A 19,856-nucleotide genomic window follows, 5' to 3' on the forward strand; every position below is an offset into this window, starting at 1 on the left:
TCCTTGAAAAAAAAACAACTATTGAATTAATATTATTTTGATATTGTTATTGTTGTTGTTATTATATTATCTCTTTGATTGGTAGAGTAAAAGCAGTTAAAATGGTTTGTCTTCCTCAACTGTGATATGTATTTCAGAATCTACTCATATATCTCACTAAGCCTTTCTCTAAAAAATTAGACTTTATTTTTCTTCCATGTATTTGGAATTATAAAGCCCATAGGATTAGTAAGGGATATTTGTGTAAACATAAAGAAATTGGTGGGCTGGCCCTCCCAGATTTCACGCACTATTATTGGGCGACAAACATACGCTGCATGTCCTACTGGTTAGATGAGAAGATGGTGCTTGCTAGCTGGTTGGATATGGAACGAGAGGACTGCAGGCCCTACTCGATTGGTGCTATTCTGATGTCTCCCATTCGTCTCAAGAAATCAAACTCCAATTATAATCCGATCATTCACAGTGCCATTCAGATCTGGAAACAAATAAGAAGACAGTTAAAGTTAAATGCACTAACCTTTGCATTACCCCTGTCAGCAAATCTCTCTTTTACCCCTTCTGTATTGGATGGAGGCTTTGACAGGTGGAGGGAAAGTGGAATATGCACTGTGATTTATATATTCAAGGTACATTTGCATCATTTCAGCAACTTCAGGAAAAATACAGCCTGCCAGGAACAGATTTTTTCAGATTCCTCCAGATTAGACATTTTGTAAAGACTCACCTCAAAAATTTCGAGAGCATAATACCAGATAAGTTAGACCAATGTCTTAGAGACTGTAGAGGAGAAAAAAGTGCAATTTCATACGTATACGAAGTATTACAAGAATATGGACAGGTGAACATGGATTGTATAAAAAAGGATTGGGAAAAAGAACTGGGAATGGGAATAGCTGAGGATGTCTGGGATAAGGGCTTACAGTATGTAAATACCTGCTCCCTTAATGCTAGACACCGTCTGATCCAGTTTAAAATTCTACATAGGCTACACTACTCAAAGTGAAGCTGCACAGAATATATCCAGAAATATCACCTATTTGTGAAAAGTGTAATCAAATGGATGCTGACTTGCTACATAGCTATGTACTATGCCCAAGATTAGAGGAATACTGGGATGCAATATTTTCATTCTTTTCAAATGTCTTTAACCCTTTCATGCATGAATTATGAGAACCTTAGTCAATATTTTTTTCTTGAGTTTTTATTCCTCTTTAGGCATGAAAAAAACAATCCAATTGTTTTTTTTTGTTTTTTGTTTTTTGTTTTTTTTTATGAACCTATTTTTTGTAGAGTTACAAAAATGTCCACTCAACTGGATACCATGCATTTAAGTTTTGAAGCAAATAAATATTGATTTCAAAATCATCATCAGAAAGTGATAAACTGTGTGAAAACTATGAAATAAAAACATTTTTAATGCCACTAATTGCTAAATTGCTACTGTTTTCTCACATTTCATCATACTCTAATATTAGTTATTACTAATTTCATGGAGATAATATCCTCTGAGACCCTGGAATTTGGCAGTTTTAGCTTTTTTATATTAAAAATTGTCTTGATTGGAAACTGCATAATGCAACAGTTTTTTCAGATACATTTTTTAAATTATTTTTATTTATTGATTGATTTTTTTTTTTTTAATGGAATGTCTTTTGCAGTGCACAGCATTTTTTTTTTTTTTTTTTTAATACTCTTTATTTTAATGTTTTGAATCACTTTTACAGTGCATTAACAATGCTAAATAACAAAAAAAAGAAAAAAAAAATTGGGGGTGGAAACCCACACAATAAAACAAGGGGGATGTTGTTCCATTACATTTGACAGTTTTTCCATACTCAATCTGATATCATGAATTTCTGTCCTTGAATATGATCCATTTCTCCCATCTTCGCTTAAAAGTTCCCATCTTAATCCTCAGTTGAAATGTTAATTTTTCCATGGAGTATATTTCTTCTATAATGTCCAGCCATTGTTGTAGTCCTAGAGCAGTGGTTCTTAACCTGGGTTCGATCGAACCCTAGGGGTTCGGCAGAGGTCAAGACACACACTCGCCTCATTAGTCGGGTGTGTGTGTCGGGCTAGGTCCGTGTATGTAAACAAACGGCTTCGGAGACTCTTTCTCTGATTGACATCCAATATATGCGGTGTGTTGTTGTTGCTTATAGCACTACAACACATCCGGAAGTGTTTATAATCTCTTCCACTCGTCTGACGATGAATTATTTGAGTATTTTCCACATCGTTGTTATGATTTTTGCTACTTCCTGTTAACCACGGAGGCAGCCATGTGTAGCGTTTGTTTACATTTTTCGGTCACCGCACTGGTCAGTTACAATCATGTGACGACCGACGCACCGTCGCGGATGGAGAAATCGTATTACACTAAAGCCGAGCTAGTGCCGTAATAAGGATGCTGGACATAAAAACGAAGAAAAGGAACAGACTTTGCTGTGAAAATGGCAAGAGAGTGGCACTTACCAAGGTGAAGCCACGCATTTCTGAACTGGTCTGTCAAAGGCAACAGCAGAAGTCACACTGATTTGCAGTAAATATTCATTATTATTGTAGCCTGATGAAAATTAGGTGATGGGTGTGTGTTAAAATGTTAAAAATGATAAATAGCATAAATACAGTAAGTTCATTATTGGAATACAAAAATTAAAACCATTTCAGTGTGGTAGTATTAAAAAAGGTCCTGTCTTTGTGAAAAGGTATGGAATTTGTTGTGAGTTCATGCACTGTATTGGTTTTGTTCTTTGAACACAGTGATGTTAATGCACGGTTCATTTTGTGCACCAGTAAAACATATACCTGTGTCTTCAATTTGGAAAAAAATCATATTTTATTTTTTAATAAAGAAGGGTTCGGTGAATGCGCATATGAAACTGGTGGGGTTCAGTACCTCCAACAAGGTTAAGAACCACTGTCCTAGAGGGTCACTTTTTAACCAGTTCCTTGTGACTACCTTTTTACAGGCAAGAATTAAAATTTTAAATAAGTAAATGTCTTCTCTTTTAATTATGTCATCAGGTATTAGACCAAGGTAGATAGTCTGGGGGTCCATTGGAATTTTATAATTTAAAATATTCTCCATTGTCTGAAAAATATGGTTCCAAAACATTTGCATTTTTACACATGTCCAGAAGATATGCGAGTGATTGGCATTCATGTGTCCACATCCTCTCCAACATTGCTGCTGTTTTCCCAGTTGTTTGCTTTTAATATTTGGTGTAATAAAGAAGCGAATGAGGTTTTTCCAGCCAAATTCTCGCCAACCTTTAGAGCTGGTGGATGTTAGCTGTGTTTTGCACATAGAATGCCACTCACTTTCAGACAGAGTAATATTCAATTCAGATTCCCATTTTGATTTAACATAAAATGAATTCACACCATTACATTTTTGTAGACCCTGATATAATTTAGACACAGTCTTAGTGGATGTGTGTTTGTAAGCTCCTGTGAAGACCTTAATCAGTTCACTGCCCTCTGATAAATTACTTTTAATCTCTCTATCAAAAAAATGTTTTACCTGTAAATATCCATACTGATCCTTATCCTCCAAATTATATTGTTTTTTTATTTTATCAAATGATTTAAAAGTTTTCCCCTCAATGAGTGTACAAATGGCTGTTATTCCCTTTTCTCTCCACCTCAGAAATCTATTATCAGATTTAGCAGGGGTGAATTTATCTGACTGGGAAGGCCATACCAGGAGCTTACTATCATTTTCCAAATTATATTTCTTAATAATCACATTCCATATTCTCAATTGTTCTTTTATGATGTCATTATCTCCCTTATATTCTGTGTGTTCTTTACCCCCTAAACAAGCCTGAGGTTGTGAAATGTCTAAATTTAAATCAATATGTTTCCATTTGGCTTGATACTCAGGGGAACATCAATTTACAATACACCTCATTTGGGCTGCGTAGTAATACTGTTTCAGATTAGGTAAAGCTAGACCTCCTTCTAATTTTCCCAACTGAAGTGTTTTAAGTTTTACCCTTGGTTTTGTCCCAGCCCAAATAAATCTAGATACTAATTTGTCCCACGTCACAAACTGAGAGTCAGGGATTCAGACCGGAAGTGATAAAGTGCACAGCATTTTTAAAGGAAAGCTGTCAAATTTTTGTCCCCTATAGAGGACAAAATGCATTTCTGGGTCTCAGGAGGATATGCAAAAAAAAAACAAAAAAAAACAAAAAAAAACTTTTTGCTTCAGAAAACTGTTAATTACAGTCTAATAACAATTAGCCACTGATTTACAGTAAAACATGTTAGTGCAGATCAGGTTTATCAAGAATAGTAAAGTTACAGTAATGGTCTGAATGTCAGTGTATTATTATGGGATGGTGCATTAGTGTCCACTGTGCTGGCTGATCTGGAACTAAAACAACAAAACCCATGAATATACAAGAGAACAGCTGGAGAAGAACTGTCCACTGGAGTGACCAGTATGCATGAAAGGGTTAAGGTTCAGCTAAGACCAGATCCCCTACTGGTTGTACTGGGTGCTTCAGAAAGCTCCAGAAATATGCAGAAGGTACAGCGTCACCTCCTGTCCTATGGCCTTCTCTGTGCAAAGAAGCTTATTCTCCTGTTGTGGAAGTCAAAAGAGACACCAACTTTTAAAGCCTGGATAACAACAATGATGGACACCCTTCACTTAGAAAGGATTAGATACACACTTAACGACAAGCTGGGAGAATTTGAAAAAAATTGGAAACCAGTGATGTCATATATGGAAGGGCCAAATAGTTAAGATCCACTACATAAGCAGTAGCCCACAGCGTAGCACTACACCAACCTATTTTAATGGCTCTGGGGTTGGGGGGGTGGATGATATGTTTATTTATTTATTTATTTATTTATTGCCTTGTTTTCTGCTTTGTTTTTTTCTTTTTCCTTTTTCTTTTCTTCTTTTCTCACACTATCAATGCCGTTTATTTCTGAATGTGTGTTTGTTGTGTTGATATTAAAAATGAAGCATGATGTGCCAACTGGGGGATTTCATATCTGTAAGTGTGATGAAGCTTCGAAATAAAAATATTTGAAAGAGAAAGAGAATTAATATTATTAGAAAGACATTCAGTGTAAGTCTATATGGACCAGGGCATTTCAGACCCCCCTCCAGCAGCCGTCAGCTGTATTACAACTTGAAGACACTTGGCTTCATTTTTGAGCCATGTCCTCACCCACTGGTCTAGCTGTGAAAATTTGAAGGTTTTAAAATAACTTCAACCTTGTGTAATTTCCCCCTCACCCTCGACTGCACCGACAAATCAATGAAGCAGAAGTTCTACTACTGGGGGAAATAACAGGTGAACTGGAAGAAGGACATGAGAGGGAAATGCGTTGAGGAGAAAGAAGTGAAGAACAGAGGAGAAAAGGAGGCCAGAGGTGACATGTAAGACAATCCAATATGCATGTGATGTTTTTTTTTTGTATCTCGTGTTTTTTCATGAGAAATCAAAATAATTTTCTGAGGATATTCGCATCAGTTAATGACAGCAGCTGAGAGAGTAATGGAAGATATCGTCTATGATTTCAGTAAATGTTCTTCCTTTGGCCTATTTCAGTTTAAAGTATTGAGGACCACACTGACTTGGCTTTGTTGGAGATCCTTGATTTGCAATTAGAGCAGCCCAGATGGCATGGACTCAGATGTAGCACATTTGTCAGCTGAACATTCAGTCTATGAACTCCAGAATAGTACAACAAAAATAGGTTTCAAGATTTGCTGCTCAGGCCAAATTCCTACCCTGTTTTTCTGTGTGACTTAAAAGCAATAACATTAGGTTATACATAGATTTTTTTTCTTGTTTTTCTTTTTTTGCCTTCAAGACTGAAAATTCGTCATCTTTCGCAATTGTTGTGTTATGGTTTCAGTATGGAAACAGCTGGAGAACAATTAGGTGCAGAACAGTGACCCATATAATTGAAAGGGCTGCTCCGAGACAATTTTAGCTGCTTATCTAAGAAGTAATACATCTGAAGGTTTTATTCTTTTATGCTTCTAAATTATAGATGACCTGACTGACTTTGAAGCCTTAGGAATGTCTCTGGTTATTTCTGACAATGTACTTTTAGTCACTTATCTTCTTAATTGCACCATATGTACAAGGAGAAAATGTGATCAATGGTGTTATAGTAATTACTTCTACAGCTCTTAGAATTAAGTTCATTCAGGGAGATGAGTCCGTTTGTCTGCACAGTTTCTTTCTCTCCGATGACTTGCACTTTACCCACAGTTATGTGCAAATGTCAGTCTGTCTTAGTGCTCGGGTCGTGTCTCCTTCTCGCCTGATCAGAGTTTTTTTAGGCCTGTTGGTTTCAATGTGTTCCCCACAATCATGACTTACGGTACTTTTTTCAGCTCATTTAGTTCAGTCTTTTTGACGTTTCAGTTTGATCTGAACCAAATTTGCAGGTAACAGTTTGGTTCATTTAAGCGTGAAAACACTTTTTGGGTGGTTTGAGTGGACGAATTAGCCAAACTCAAATTAAGCTGTTGTTACTAAAGAAATAAAAGGAGGAAAAAGATGTTAAAAATGAGAATTAACACGGAAAAGTATATTGATACAAACTACATTTTATGACACAGGTGTCAAACATGCGGCCCGGGGGCCAAATCTGGCCGGCCAGAGGGTTCAATCCAGCCCCTGGGATGAATTTCTGAAATGCAAAAATTACTGAAGATATTAATAATATTAAAATCATTTTAGGTCATTTCAGTCTAAAGTGGATCAGACCAGTAAAATACTATCATAATAACCTATAAATAATGAAAACTGTAAATTTGTCTCTTTGTTTTAGTGTAAAAAAAAGTAAAATTACACAAAAATGTTTACATTTACAGACTAGTCTTTTACAAAAAATATGAATATCTGAAATGTCTTAATTTTTAATTCAAGATCTGTTTTGCTTAATTCAAGATTTTTTTTTTTTTTTTTGCTTGATTCAAGAATTTTTTATTTTCTATTTTTTGCTTATTTCAAGATTTTTCAGACCAATAAAATACTATCATAATAACCTATACATAATGAAAACTGTATTTTTTTCTCATTGTTTCAGTGTAAAAAAACCAAACAAAAAAAGGAAAATTGCACAAAAATGTTGACATTTACAGACTAGCCTTTCATTTAAAAAAAAAAAAAAAAAGAGTGAATAACCTGTAATCTCTTACGAGAAGTATGTGGAATTTTAACAATATTCTTCCTGTTATTTGACATTTTGTGTATTTGTAGATCCACTGTGATCTGTAAGTTGTGATTCACATGTATAAATGATAAACTAAGGCGTAATATTGTTAACATTGTACCTATTTTACTAAAGAATTTTCAGCTTGTTCATATTTGTTCATGTTATGTTCAAGTACAATGTGTGGATATAAACATTTTCATTACAGAATTTACTTTTTACACTCAAAAGTTCTTATCCTATCACTTATCTCTTCAGATCATATTAGGCTGAATGTGGTCCCTGAACTAAAATGAGTTTGACAGCCCTGTTTTATGAAGCACAGAGGTCAGTGTGTCTTTTGGTAATTGGATTTTCTTTTCAGAAATGAAAGAAAAACTAGTGTTTCATTGATTTTCATTTTACAATAGAAAAATTTAAGTTGAATTTCAAGGCATTTTTCTTTTTCAGTGTCAAAACGGATAAATCAAATTTTAAAAAAATGGATTGATTTTTGTTTTCTCTTTCTAAATACCAAAAAGAAAGTTACTACCTGACAGAAATGGAAAAAAACGGACCAAAAACCCCTGTTTTTTTTTTTTTTTTATTTTCTGAGACCGGATGTTGTTATTTTCAAGGAAAGAGCGCTAATGGCTAGGTCACAAAGATTCTTCCAGTTTGTATGAAATCTGGAGTTCGTAGACATTTGTGGAAGGGAGCATGTCTACGATGTCCAGATTTCATACAAGAAAAACGAAAATCAATCCGTTTTTTTTAAATTTGGTTTATCTGTTTTGACACTGAAAAAGAAAAACACCTTATAATTCAACTTTAATTCTTCTATTTTAAAATGAAAATCAATTAACCACTAGTTTTTCTTTTGTTTCTGAAAAGAAAATCCAATTACCAAAAGATATAATGACCCACATAGTTCACATCCTTCCATTACATACTGCAGTGATTAATATGTTTCATGTGCAATAAGTTCTTTAACCCTTTAACTGATGCAGCAAGTAGATTGTCATTTATTAAACAACCATCAGTTTGATAGAGGTCATGAAGACTAAACTGTGTTTCAGTAGAAAAAGGTCATGTGTGATGAGTCCAGATTAACCCTGTTCCCTAGTAATGGATGCATGAGGATTTGATGAAGTGATTACCCATCATGCCTAGTGTCTAGAGTACAAGCCAGCTGGGGCAGTGTTATGCTCTGGTGTCACTTCAGTTGGTCAGGTCGAGACTCAACAATGTCATGAGTTCAGCTGAACCTGATGGATTCTGTCTTTGCTGATGACACACACATATTCCAAGATGAGAATGCCAATGGTTCAGGGAGCATGAAACATCCTACTGTATAATGCACGTTCTGTGTCCGATCAATCGATGTTGCAGCACAGGAGGGCGTTTGTATGGATTTTCCTCAGCCTTCACAGGCCCGATGGCTGCCAAACTCGCCAAATGAATAGAAACGTTACCTGACTGTCTACTAGGCACACTTTTATGTCTGTATTCAAATGTTGTGAGGTATGCTGGGCGATTTTAGCCTCTCTCTACTTTGAATTCTTCATCCATGCCACCATACTCCATGTTGAAGAATGCAAATAGACAGTATTTCACTGCATATACTATAAATTGATGGTACTGAAATAAGCAAACTGCCTAAATGTATAATTGTGTCTTGAAAATATTCCCTAAATATCCACTCCCAAATAATGTGAACAAATAACATCACGACAGGTTTTTACAAAATTGCTGCTGCTCTTGCTGTGTCCATTTACAATAACATATAGGCATTTTTTCACACGTAATGGCACCACGGGTACAATGCCGCTAGTCATTTTAACACATGGATTGGCCACCACAGAGACCAGACCTGAACCACAGTGAGACTCTTTGGGGTGTGCTAGACTTAAGGGGGTCATTTTTTGCTAAACCCACTTTTATTAGTCTTTGGTTCATTTATTTGTGTATTTGGACCCTAATAGTTCAAAAAGTTAGAATTTGAACCCTCCTGGTGCTGCAAAGCTATCTTTATATTCATTCCAGCAAAAATCAAGTGGATTTCTACAACCTGTTTTAATTCCTACTTAATTTGTTATGTTTTATAACTAGTTACGTCACAACACTCGCACATACAAGGGCCGTTCAATAAGTTCATGGCCTCACCCAGAACAGAACAACACAGACTGATAATTTATATTTTATTTTTCAACATAATCTCCATTTACAGCAATGCACTTGGTCCATCGATGTTCAAGCATCACTATCCCATCACGAAAGAATGTAACATCCTATATTATAACAACCAGTATTTCTGGGTGAGGCCATGAACTTATTGAACGGCCCTCGTATAAGGTCAAGGCTTCTGACAAATATTTCTCCAAGTACGACATAATTGTCCAAACTTTAAGCTGATTATCTAAAATGTTCAGTAGTTGGTTGAACGGGACAGAGCACACAGCCAACAACCCGGAGGGGGTGGGGTGTGAAGTGGTTCATTTCCATTTAAAGGGCCAGCGCTCAAAACGACCTTTCTGGTGTCATTACTCAGAAATAGGGCAGAAAATGGACCTGTGGAGTTGAATTAATGAAGAATTCAGACCCAAGCATAGCATTTACAGTTTATGTAGACCACAGGGAAATGTTTCAAAATGTATAATTCCATTTAAAAAAGCAAAATATTACTCCTTTAACACAGTGGTCCTTACTCTTCCATCATCAATACATGATTCTGGTGAAAAACAAAGCGACCCCGGATGGAAATCGATGTTTTGACTGTTATTGTGACAGTGCATAAGCACTGTGTGGTATAATTGATGCCAAGGAGAATGTGTCCCTTAATCAAAAATAAAGGTCATCTAGCAAAACGTGTGTGACTTTTCTTTTTTTCTTTTTCGGAGGGTAGTGTTCATTGTTTCACTGCAACAAAATTTCACAGCAACAGCTTTGGGTCTGAAAGCTTCTCTCAAAATGCACCACAATTCCTCTCATTTCTTTGTCTGTACTCATTCCTACTGTGAAACAACTTATACTGATAAGAAATAAAACATTTTGTTCAAGGCTAACATCAGTACATAGCAGCACAGCTACACTTCTGGCAATTTGGACTGAAAGTTGTTGTCAGAGAAGTACAAGTAAATAATTTTTCCTCTTTGCTTCTACACTTTAACAGCATGCCAACATCAGACTCATGCTTGTGTGTAATGGAAGATACAGCACATATATATGATGTCTGCAGGGCATAGCTCCAAAGATTAACCAGACCAACTATGCTTGAAACTTGAGGTTAAGAGAATGTGAACTAAAACAAAATAAAAGTGTAGGTAAAAACAGCTAAATTCCCCCCTCAGTTTGCATTGTGGTTGCTATTCCACTTATATACTCCACAATATAGAACTTTTAATAAATAATTCTTATGTGAATCATAACTGGCGGAAATGGCGAGATTTTGATGGACTGTAAGAAAGAAAGTAAAGGAAATAAAACATGTAGCGCAAGAAATGTTGGTGGAGAATTCAGAGCAGAGTTGTACACTAGTAAGACCGTCATGGTCTCTAAAAAACATTGCACTGTGAAAACGTCCTAAGCCATTGTTAGGTTTGTTGATTTAGTAAACTTATAATGACCCCACATGCATTTCTCAGTCTCTGTATTAAGATACAATCTGGATATACAGCTCTAGAAAAATTTAAAAAGACCACTGCAATTTCCCCTGAAATCAGCATGTGTGTATCTATGACAGCCATTCCATTCCTGTGTCTGTTGAATTCCAACACAAACACACCTTATTCTACCGAATAAACACCTGATCCATGTCTCATTTAAGAAGGAGAAGTATAAACACCACTGCTGTGGCCATCACTATCCTCTTACAACAGGGAAAAACTTGAGCCTGACCGATATGGATTTTTGGGGCCGATGCCGATACTGATATTGGGGGCTAAAAAAAGCCAATATCCGATATATCGGCCGATATCCGATATTGGCCGATAACCGATATATTGGCTGATATATGAAATAAAAACACTGATCTACACAGGATATAATAATCTTATATTAGATAATTGTGGACAGGTGGATTAACAGTTGCATAAATCTTTGTTTATCTCACAAATATAATTTACACAACTTTCAAATGCAAACTATGCAATCACAAAAATAATTAGAGCAAAAAATTTTACTTACTACATAATTATGTTTTCACTCACAAATTTTGATGTGTCTGCCTCACGGCACTACAACTTCTTATGTGGACTAAGGACTAAAGTGAGCATGTGCAGAGTGAATTAGGTGAGTCCTAAGTTGTTCCTGATTGGAGCAATAGCAAGAGTTATAACTGATCCATGTTACAATTGTCCCCAGTCTCCCCTACAGTATTAACACCCAGGCGTGTCTGCAGAATGAAACTGTGAGGTAGACAGGAAGTGCACAGACATGGGTGTGTGTGGGGGGGTGAATTCTTATGAGTGGGGGGGTGGGGGGTGGGGTGTTAGCAGTCCATCCTTGTCAGAGTGCGCGGTAGCGGTCCATGATTTTCGCCAGGGTGGGGGGGCTGAGCGGGGGGGAATAAGCAGTCCATCCTTGTCACACCACGCAAGTGTGTGTGTGTGTGTGGGGGGCAGCTCCGTGATTATGTGATTGTGTGTGTGGGGGGGTGATAGCGTCATTGTCTGAGCAGGAGTGAAAGTAAAACTGACTTGCTTTAAGTTCCTCTTATTCTCCGGGCAGCACAGACACACACACACACACACACACACACACACACACACACACACAGGAGCAGCAAGTGACAGCATCTCTGTGCAGCAAAAAAAGTTAATATATCGGCTACATCGACTACATATTGGCCGATGTTGATTAATTGGTGATACGCTATAATCGGCTCGGCTATAATCGGTCGGGCTCTAGCAAAAACAGTACTATTAGTACTGCAAAAGTAACTGGAATCCAAAAATAACTGTTGAAAACTACTGGACTTCTGCTCTGACAATGTTCCTAAACTCTGAGGACTGGTTCTTCTATCAGGACAATGCTCCTGGCCTCAGTTAGGTCTACAGTATAAAGGTGTGGATGACGGACCACCAGATGAAGACCCTGTCATGGCCAGCCCAGTCTCCAGACCTGAACCCACTTTGAAAACTTCTGGAGGAACATGGATGGTCCCAAGCCATGGAACATGTCTGAGCTTCTTGAATTTCTCTACCAGGAGCTGCATGAAGTCACCCAACAGCAGTAGTGGAGAGACAAGACACATGAAAGCTGTCATTGAAAATCAGGGTTATTCCACCAAATACTGATGCTACTGAACCTTTCCCAAGTTACAACATTAGTATTGTGCTGTTTAGAAATGAATATCAACTGGTTTTCTTTGCATTATTTGAGGTCTGAAAACACCTGCATCTTGTTGTTATTTTGATCATGTGTTATGTTCTGCAAATAAATGCTCTAAATAACAATATTTTTATTTGGAATTTGGGAGAAATCTTGTCGGTAGTTTAGAGAATAAAACAAATTGTTCATTTTACTCAAACACATACCTATAAATAGTAAAATCAGAGAAAGTGATAATTTTGCAGAGATCTTTATTTTTTTTCCAGAGCTGTATGTGAAGCAGCAAAAACAAAGGTTTCAAGGAAAAACAGCTTCTATAAACCATAGTGGTTATGTTTCGTTTGACCTCTCATTGTACTTAACATGTCTTTAACCCTTTTGTTCAGACAATATGAGATTAAATGCATGAACTTTCTTATGTTTTATACCAGCTTTCATTCAACATGCAGTATGTCAGATGTTTTTTGTTTGTGCTTCTTCTCAACAACAGTTAATTTTTTTTAGTTTTTTTTAGAAAGGGGTCATATTTTGCTAAACCCACTTTTATTAGTCTTTGGTTCATTTATTTGTGTATTTGGACCCTGACAGTTTAAAAAATTTGAATTTGAATCCTCCAGATGCTGCAAAGCTATTTTTATATTAATTTTTGCAAAAATCGAGTAGATTTCTACAACCTGTTTTAATCCCTGCTTAATTTGTCACATCTATAACTCGATACATCATGACATTTGCACATATAAGGTCAAGACTTCAACATCAAGACTGAACATTTCTCCGAGTACGACATAATTGTTTGTCAGCAGCAGCGGTTGTAGTCCAAACTGAAAATATGTCCAAACTTCCAGCCGATTACCTAAAATGTTCAGTTGTTGGTTGAAAAGGACAGAGCAGCACAGTCAACAACCTGGAGGGGGTGGGGCATGAAGTGGCTCATTTGCATTTAAAGGGCCAGCGCTCAAAACGACCTTTCTGGTGTCATTACTCAGAAATAGGGTTGAAGATGGACCTGTGGAGTTCAATTAATGAAGAATTCAGACCCAAAGATCGCATTTAGAGTTTATGTAGACCACAGGGAAATGTTTAAAAATACATAATTCCATTTTAAAAAAGCTAAATATCACTCCTTTAAGGCTGAGCACAGATTTTCCAAATTTGTATGTTAAGAAAGAAAATGGAGCAAATAAATATGTGTGCTCATTTCAACCCTGCAAAAGCGACATAGCTAAAGGAGCCTCCGACTTTTGCACAGTACTGTACATGACGGAAATGAACAGGAAGCATTTAGGGACCTCACTGCTGCACTAAAACTACAAACTACACTAAAAATAGTCAGTTTCTCACAATAAAAAATGTGCCCACCTATTAAACTACCTAAAACTGAAAAAGTCAAAAAACAAAGTGAACAACAAAAAAACTTCAAAGTTATAATAACCCCGGCTCAAAGCTGTCACTCTTCTGTTCATCTTAAGTGTGGACAACAGACTCTTCTTCCCCCTCAAAGACTTTGTTGCAAATCCTTGCAGCAATTTACAACTCTCAAAGGCTTACAAAGCTCTACAAAAAACAAGGTCAGGGTAGTTTTGATACTCCACTCATCTGTCTCATCTCCTTTTTGACAGAAGGCTTTTTGGTGTTTAGCTTTGAATGTGACTCATTTCTTTTTTATCTGCTGGACAAGTGCAGATCAGATTGGCATCATACTTCACACAATGACTATGGACCCTTTTTTTAAGGAGCAAAATCAAAAACGCTATGAATGTCAGGAGAAAACATCTGTAGTTAACAGCATCTAAGTGAGCACCAAACCAGACTCTCAAATGGCCAAACTTAAACATTCCCTGTGGTGAATAAATGTCGCACCAAACTAGTAATAAAAATATGCTCTTTACACTCTTTGTATACTGTATATTTCCATTTTGTGTAATGTTCCAACCTATTAAGTGTTAGAATGAAATGTACAGTTTACTCCACGTTGCTTAAATCTTTATTGGACAACTAACTTTTTTTGGGTTATATCTGCATGCATTACAAGACAGTTACAGCAACAGTTACAGTGAGGACAGTGACGCAACCATCTCAGGTCCAATGTTCAAAGGGATAATGCAGGGGTGTAGAATTGCGTAGGGACGCTAGGGACACGTCCCTACCAATATCCAGCCACTACTGTGTAGTCACTATCAATACAACCACTGTCCGTAGTGTTTAGTCAATGATTATGGCACACAATTAATAGTCGGTCTCTGGTAGAAGTCCCGCCTCTAATGTAAATGTCGCTCTCCGATTACCTCTTTGGTTTTGCTAATGTACATGTGATTGGCCATCCCCGCTGTCACTCCATCTACTTGTAAAAGGAACCTGCTAGTTCACAGGTGTCAAACATGCGGCCCGGGGGTCAATCCGGCCCGCCAAAGGGTTCAGTCTGGCCCCTGGGATGAATTTGTGAAATGCAAAAATTACTGAAGATATTAATAATCAAGGATGTTAAAATCATTTTAGGTCATTTCAGTCTAAAAATGAGAAGACCAGTAAAATACTACCATAAAAACCTCTTTATTTTAGTATAAAAAAGTAAAATTACACAAAAATGTTTATATTTACAGACTAGTCTTTTACAAAAAATATGAATATCTGAAATGTCTTAAGAGAAATATGTGGAATTTTATTAATATTCTCTTTGTTATTTAATGTTTTGTGTATTTGTAGATCCACTGTGATCTGTAAGTTGTGATTTGCATGTATAAATGATAAACTAAGGCGTAATATTGTTAACATTGTACTTATTTTACTAAGGAATTTTCAGCTTGTTCATATTTGTTCATATTATGTTCAAGTACAATTTGTGAATATAAACATTTTCATTACGGAATTTACTTTTTACACTCAAAAGTTCTTTCCTATTACTTATATTATTTTACTGGTCCGGCCCACTTCACACCATATTAGGCTGAATGTGGCCTTTGAACTAAAATGAGTTTGACACCCCTGTGCTAGTTGGACCGCTAACGTAAGTTTTCAATATGTTTGCATTTGTTCTGCCTAGGTCACGTCAGCTAGATGGATTTGAATATCAGTGGTGTCATTTACATGTACAGGGTGGGGAAGCAAAATTTACAATATTTTGAGGCAAGGATTGAAAGACAGTGTATGACCAATTAGTTTATTGAAAGTCATGAGAATTTAAATCTTCAAATCATATTTTACTGCATTTCTAACAGTCTTGTTGTCTACCTCAAGTTCAGTTGCCTTTTTTCTCATGGATTTGGTTGGATCCTTTAGGATTTTGGATTTGAGAGCTTTAATAAAAGCTTTGCTACGTTTTTTGTTGCTTTCTCCACTTCCAGACTTTCTCATAATAGTTTTGCTCATAGTCATTCTCTTCTTTCCATTATAAACAGTCTTTATGGACACTCCAACTATTTTTGAAATCTCCTTTGGTGTGACGAGTGCATTCAGCAAATCACACACTCTTTGACGTTTGCTTTCCTGATTACTCATATGGGCAAAAGTTTCTGAAAAGGTATGGATAATAGTGTTAGGTATGATTATGACATCAATATATGTTTGGTTTCAAAACAATTGACGTAGTGTCTGCTGAGAAAAAACAACTAAATGTTCATTGTAAATTTTGCTTCCCCATCCTGTACATTTGAACATGTAAATGACATCGCATGTGTTTGCATGCGTGTGTGCGCACCCCTGCGTGTGTGCTTGGTAATTAGGATGTGAAAAATGTCAAAGAAAAGAAAACTGGACAGAAGACACTTCTGTAGGAGTCAAAGTGTAAGTTAGACCAAGGGTATAGAACTGCAGAGGCTCAACAATACAGATACTGAATAAAAGACAATATTTAATGCAGATACAAACAGATACACTTAGAAGTTATTTTACTTATTATTTTCATGTATTTCTATGGAAGACAGCAACTGTTTAAAAAACACAAATAAAGAAATTTTGTGGGGAAAATACAATAAAACCTCAGATTCTAAATGTGATTCTAGATGTGATTTTATCCATATATTTGGGGAATAAATTACATGTAATAATTGAAAGCAAAAGCCTTTTTTGCTCAGGCAGTAACTGTACCCTCTAACTCTATGATCACTGTATCCAAAATCTGTTCATGTGTCATGCCTCAATATATTTATGTCAGGTGAGAGACAGTAGAGAGGCAGGAGGAGGTAGAGGAGGAGAGGCTGAAAATTCACAGGGGACGTTAAATAACATTGGATATGTTCGTCATGAGAACAACATTGCAGAATGCATTAAATGCTTGTATTGTCTTTAAATATTCAGATATTCATTATAAGCATGTCAATTACTAAATTTTTTTCCTGACTATGATTGTTTGCTTGTTTGAGCAGCTCTACATGACGTGAAATTATGATTGCAAATGCAAAAAAAAACATCAACTTTCAGGAGTACTGCCTTGGAGCACTTTTGTGTCCCCACCAATGTCAAAATCAAACCTACTCCCTTGGGATAATGTGTATGTGGACTGGTGTCTGTATCAGCCCTTATGTTGTTGTAATGTTCTAAAAGTGATCTTCTAATGTCCTACAATACATGTTCCTTTCACCTTACATGTGCTTTTTTTTTTTTTTTTTTTTTTTTTTACTTTTTATATATATACTCCTGATCCAAATTTTAACACCAGTTGAATAATTGCATGGATTTACATTTTGGACTGTTGGATCTTAGGGAGCTATTAAGTAGAGTTTCAAAAAGCAAAAAGACAAAAATGGGAGTGAGACAAAAAAAAAAAAAAAATGAGTGGGCAATTTATTGAAAACAAAAATTAAACTGAAATAGGCTGTTCATCAGCCAATCAAAAGTTTAAGACCACAGCCTTTAAAAGCCAAAATCTGTGCAAAAATGGGGATTCAGTGTAATTTTCTGTCAGGTATTCACACTGTCATGACCTCCTGATGGCAGAGGCTAAAAAGCTTTCTCTCTTTGAATGTAGTTGGATTGTTGAGCTGCATAAGCAAGGCCTCTGAGAACGTGTCATCGCTGCTGAGGTTGGACGCAGTAAGACAGTCATTTTGAATCTCTTAAAAGATCCTGAGGGTTAGGGAACAAAAAAGTCAAGTGGTAGACCCAAAAATATTACACTGGCGCTGAGCCCGAGGATCCGATTGGCTGTCAGTGAAGACATGGGACAATTCTTGACCTAAATTAAGGCGGTTACTGGTGCCGAATGCAACCCAATAACCATCAGACAGCATCGGCCAGAGAAGGGCTTTAAGAACAAAAAAACGTTTTCAAAGGCCTCGTCTCCTTCAACGCCACAAAACTGCCTGTTTGGACTTTGTAAGAGAGCACCAAACATGGGACACTGAAAGGTGGAAACTTTGAACTGTCTTTAGATCCAACAGTGCAGAATGTAAATTCTTGCAATTTTTCAAGTGGTCGTAAAATTTTGATCAGATGTGTACTTCTAGGATTTTCTTCTTTTTTTGCCACATTTGGGTAAGGAATCAATCCAATATGCTCAAATATTTGTCCACAGCATGTGATTCATTTGAAACGCAACTTAGTGGGACTTGTGAATCTAGCAGCAGAGTGAAGACCAGGCTGTCATTCGGGCCCGGTTCCGGTTCTGGTGCAGGCAACAAACATAGTTACCCCTCAAATACAAGTTTCCAAAGGTAGGGGAAAGGAAATGAGGTGCACAACAACGGGAGATGAGCAGAGTCGAACCGGTTCCACATAGTGGAAATGTGGCAGTAGAGGAATTAGTGAAGCGTCTTTAGTTTCACTTTCACTGTATGCCCCCCCCCCATAATCAGGCCCGGCATCATCTCGTATTATTATTTGTACATACTGTATATATTATATTTTCTGTGCAGAGATGGAAATATAAAAGACAGTTAATGGAAACACACCCATTTGTACTCTTTATCAATAAGAGAATCGATAAGGAATCGGATCAGTAAGCAAAATCGATAATGGAATCGGAATCGTAAAATTCTTATCAATTCCCATCCCTAGACCCATGTGACACTATGGTAAAAATATTCATGGAAGTCAATGGCAAGACAAGACTATCTTTTCTATTTTCAGTTACTATACCAGGCTGAGTCAACTGCATCTCTCTTCTCATGTGGGTACATGTCACAACAGCCACAGCACCGTCACCTCCACACACTTCACCTCGAGACAAGAGGTGAGAATTACCACAAGTCTGGTCGTGTTGTGTCGGAGACATCTTCAGATCTGACTGAGAAGATAGAAAGTTAGGAGGATGACATGTGGCACTTGGATGTGTAGTCTTTCTAATGTGTATTTATATGGTCTTATTCTTGACTTGAAAATCATTGCTTCAATTGATAATTTGATCAGCATAATTAATACCATAATTCATATAGTGTCAAATGCACTGACTGCTGTATGTATTTTTTTTTCATCAAATGCCATTGATGGTCCAATAATAGACACCCACTCCTCATTTTGCAGTTGTGAATGTGACACAAACCTATCAATTAGGGATGCACAATAACTATCGGCACCTATAATTATCAGTCCAATACTGGAAAAAAAAAAATGTCGTTCAGATAATTCCAATAATTTTTCACAGATAAATAGAGTCCATAATAATAAGTCAAAATTGCTTAGATTTTGCATATTCACCAGTACACAGTGCACGTTGTTGCCTTCCTAACCGCCATAAAAACCAAGAAGAAGAAGAAGAGGTCAGGATCAGTCCATTGTTTGTAAGTAAAAGGGTTTTCAGTTACTTACTCTCTGCTACAGCTACAAGACGAAGAGGTAGCTCAAACGGTTGTGGCCGCTGTTTTGGTCCGGCAGCAGGAAAAGAAGAGAGACATTCTAAAACACTTAATGAAAAAAAAAAAAAAAAAAAAACTTAACAAAACTAATGCCCAAGAACAATGATCAATCATCACAAAAGTCCATGTGGACATATCTAGTCATGCTCACTTTCACCTCTGTAAAAATCACGACAACCCTAATTTTATGGATGTTGTCCACGTTAAGCCTTTTCCTCTCCATAGGTGCACATTATATGGTTCTGTGTGTTTTTTGTTTATTTGTTAACACTCTAGCACCAAAAATGTTGGTTGAATTCATACCAAATTTGGTTTATAGATTGCCAGTGACCCAGAATACATGTCATTTAATTTTGGGAAAAGTAGGTCTCAGTTTCAATTTTTTATGAATTTTTACCCCCCACCCCACCCCCCCACCAAAAAAAAAAAAAAAAAAAAAGCTACAATATGTGTGAGGGGCAGGGTTTTTTGTGCCTTGTACCACTTGTTTTACTATTAACTGTGTTTTACCACTGACTTGAAATTATAATAAAAGAATTTGAAGAATGGGAACTA

General features: G+C 36.6%; 1 long non-coding RNA gene across 1 annotated transcript; it reads right to left on the reverse strand.

Annotated features, from left to right (window-relative positions):
• Positions 1 to 660: 660 nt before the first annotated feature.
• Positions 661 to 19,402, reverse strand: LOC115412821 (uncharacterized). The gene is made up of 3 exons (XR_003934390.1): positions 19,255 to 19,402; positions 7,846 to 7,852; positions 661 to 670 (listed from the first exon to the last, which is right to left on the reverse strand). It is a non-coding gene; the product is annotated as an uncharacterized LOC115412821 (long non-coding RNA).
• Between the last annotated feature and the right edge of the window lie 454 nt (positions 19,403 to 19,856).

The sequence above is a fragment of the Sphaeramia orbicularis genome, chromosome 21 (assembly GCF_902148855.1).
Source record: "Sphaeramia orbicularis chromosome 21, fSphaOr1.1, whole genome shotgun sequence".
NCBI classification, from domain to species: Eukaryota; Metazoa; Chordata; class Actinopteri; order Kurtiformes; family Apogonidae; genus Sphaeramia; species Sphaeramia orbicularis.